The following is a 4039-nucleotide window of genomic DNA, read 5'->3' as shown; positions in this document are numbered from 1 at the left end:
TCCAATATATATCTTCACATGCCTCATTAATTGATGTAGGTTCAATTTGAGAAACAAGACATACCTCTCCATGTGCCAATCTTCCTCTAGTCATAACTCCTTGAAATTTGTTTCCAATTATCTGACTTTCAGAGTGGTTTAATCTTTCATACCTGGGTGTTTTTACTTGCTGCTATTCTTCAGTAACTGTTGAATCTTCAAATGATTCCGGTGTAACTGGATCAACATTCTATATCAGTGTACTCACAGTAGGCTCATTTGTGATTATCTCTATTGCCGGTTCAGAGTCCATGTACCTTGAATTTCCTCTAAACTGTTCATCAATATTCACATTTGCACTCTCAACAATTTTCTACAATTTCTTGTTAAAACATCTATATGCCTTTCTCTTAGATGAATAACCAAGAAATATTCCTTCATCACTTCTAGGATCAATTTTTCCAATATACTCATCTCTTCTAATAGAGCATTTACTTTGAAATGTTCTGAAATATTTAAAAGGGAGTATTTCCAAAACATAGTTCATGAGGGGTCTTACCAGTTTCACCTTTGATGTGAACTTTGTTGAATGTATAAACTGTTGTATTGACCACTTCTCTCTAGTATCTATGAGGTAGATTCACTTCTGGTATCATACTTTTGGCTGCATCCAAGATAGTTTTGTTTTTCCTTTCAATAACTCCATTCTGATGTGGTGTCCAGGGTGCTAATAACTGTCTTCTTATCCCATTCATTTCACAGAATGTATTAAATTCCTTAGATGTGAACTCACTTCCTTTATCTAATCTCAAACATTTGATTTTCTTGTCGGTTTCATTCTCTACCATCACTTTGAATAGTTTGAATTTCCCAAATGCTTCAGATTTCTCACCGAGAAAAGCAACCCAACACATTCTAGAATAGTCATCAATGATTAGCATAAAATACCTATCTCCTTATATACATCTAGTTCTTGTTGGACCACATAAATCAGTATGAATTAAATCAAGAACATTTTTAGATTTCTCTGGAATACTCTTGAAAGTTTTTTTAACTTGTTTTCCAAATTGACATTCCTTACATACCAGATTGTGAGGTTTAACAATCTTAGGTAAATCTCTTACTGCCTTAGTTGTACTAATTTTCAAAATGCAATCAAAATTTACATGGAAAAGTCTCTTATGCCATAACCAACTTTCATCAATATGTGCAATCAAAAATTCTTTCTCATTTTTGTTCAAATGAAAGATATTACCTCTAGTCTAATTACCGGTTGCAATTTCCAAACCAATTCTATTTAAGATTTTGCGTTTACCATTCTTGAATTGTAACTAAAATCCTTTCTGAACTAAATGACCAACACTCAAAAGGTTATGCTTCAAACCTTCTACATAGTAAACATTATCAGTATTATGCTTACCATAAAAAGATATAGTTCCTTTTCCTTTGATCATACAAGCTTTATCATCTCCAAATCTCACTAGACCTCCATTGTAATCCTGAAAGGTTAATAATTTACTCTTATCACCAATCATGTGATGTGAACATCCAGAATCAATAATCCATTCATCCTTATCTTCAACTGTAGCTACCAGGGCCTGCTCTACCGGTTGAATAGTAGGTGCCAATTGATATTTAGTTATAGCAACAAAAGCCCATCCATTTTCTGCTGGATCCTCATCAAAATCATCAATAACTCCTTCATTAGCATAATAACAAGATTTGTCTCTATTCTTCTTGAATTTGTATCTCTGATAATCAGGGTTAGGCTTATATGTTCTTTTAGCTTCTTCTCTTAATCTTGCATGTCTATCAGGACATCTAGAAGCCATGTGACCAATCTTATTATAGTTAAAACATTTAAAGGGTGTTTTACCTTCATACTTACTTCCAACTGGACCTTTAAGCATTTTTCTTGCAAATAGTGCTTCAAGCTCTTCTAGTTCTTCATTCTCCTTTCTGATATCTTCAAGTTCTTTTGCATAAAAGGCTTTCCAATCATATTTCTTAGATGATGATGATGATGATGATGATGCAGATGATGATGATTCTTTGAAAGCTAGATCTGTCTTAATAGTAGCAACAAGACCAAATTCCTCAAGTTCAAAAGTTGAAAGTTTTCCAACCAAGGCATCTCTAGATACTGATGCATTAGACATTGTTCTTAATTCATTTATAGCATTAACTTTCATTTTTATATGTCGGTGGGAATGCTCTTAAAACTTTAGGAACAATCTCATCTTCACTTAAGGTTCCTCCACAACATTGTATACCCAAAACAATTTCATTTACTCTTTCCATAAAAGCATAAATTCTTTCATCTTCTTCAATTTTTAGATTTTCATACCTGACCCGGAAGCATTAAATTTTTGCAATTTTTGTTAGCAAATGCACACTCCAATGAGAAATTGTAGGTGATTTAAGGTATTTTCATTGATGTCAACCTTACAATCATATGATACTAGCAGGTGCCAACAGCGACAGACTCTACACCGGCATACAGTTCACCGGCACCAAAAAGAAAGATTATTGGCACCATAAAGAAAGATTACCAACACCATGGCTGACAGGAATTTTGTTTAATTATATTTTGTATTTAATTATAAAATCCTTTTGTAATTCGACATGGCAGATTGTAATATGACTCATATAAGTATGAAATCTTGTAGATCATTTTAGTATAAGTAAGTATGGAAGGATTATTGCAGACCTAATGTGCGAATTGTAAGGCACATTTTGGATAAGGGTTTATGATTATTGCAGAGCTTAAACTAGTATTGAACCTAGCATAGTAGATGCTGATCTAAAGCAGTACATGATATTGGATTTGTATAATATATTTTTGTAAGTCATTGTGACTTCTTTTGTAACTGAGCAGTGAGCTCTAGGCACTTGGCCTTCCTGCATGTGCAGGCCCCCATTGTATCAGTAATATTCTCTTATTGGCTAGTAATCGAATATTGTGGGTCACAAATCCCACTGAGGTTTTTCCCACATCAGGTTTCGTCTTTAAAAATATTTTTTTATGGTGTGTCTTTCATGTTGTGGTTGTTGTTCTCATTTACTGCATTATTTTTGGTTTTCCGATACATAGTTTTGAAATGCTTTTCATGTTATAATTCAAGAAAATTCATATATTGGTCAAATACTGATTCACCCCCCTCTCAGTATTTTTGGGAATCCTAACAATTCGTATCAGAGCATGGTCCTCTATTTTCAAAAGCCTAACAACTTGAGGAAGATTTTGACACCGATAGAGATGGAAAACTTGAGAAAGCAATTGGAAACAACTCTTTCAAACTATGATGTAGAAAAAGTGAAGAATATCAAACTTGAAGATGATTTGAAGGCTGCACAGGATATCATTCGAGGACTTCAAGAAAATATCACTATTGAAAAGAATAAGAGAAGAGAAATTTGTGAAAAGATGCAGAATGATGATGAGGAAAAAGAAACTTTTAATGACCTGGTGAACAAACGGAGACAAGAAAATAGTATAATGAAGAATGAGATGCAAGATATGACTATGATATTTTCCAAAGAGACTAAAAATTGGAAGAAGAATGAAGATGACTTGGCTAGAAGAATCAATGATGCTGCAAATGAAAATATAAGACTCAGTCATGAGAATAATATGCTAAAGACAGATCTAATTCACTTAGAACATGACAAAACTGAACTCATGAGACAGAAACATTTCTTGGAAAATGAGTTGGCTACTGCAAATCAACACAAGGAGAAAATCAAGAAAAGTTCAGAGGAAGTTGATGACATGCTGAAGAATCAAAAACCTAATGGTGATACAAATGGCCTTGGCTTTGAAGTTGGTGAAAGCTCTGGTACTACAAATAATCATGATCACAACAAACTGATAAGACAACCTAATGCTTAAAAATCTAATGGGAAATGCTTTAACTGTAACAAGCATGGTCATAGAGAAAATTAGTGTAGATCTAGAAATTATCAGAACACTAATGCACCCACCAGTCAATGTTCTAAATGTAGCAAAGTTGGTCATAATTCAGAAAATTGCAGAATGAATGTAAGATGTTATGTTTGT

This window comes from Cryptomeria japonica, chromosome 11 (genome assembly GCF_030272615.1).
Source record: "Cryptomeria japonica chromosome 11, Sugi_1.0, whole genome shotgun sequence".
In the NCBI taxonomy this organism is placed as follows: Eukaryota; Viridiplantae; Streptophyta; class Pinopsida; order Cupressales; family Cupressaceae; genus Cryptomeria; species Cryptomeria japonica.
Note: the sequence above shows the minus strand (reverse complement) of the source record.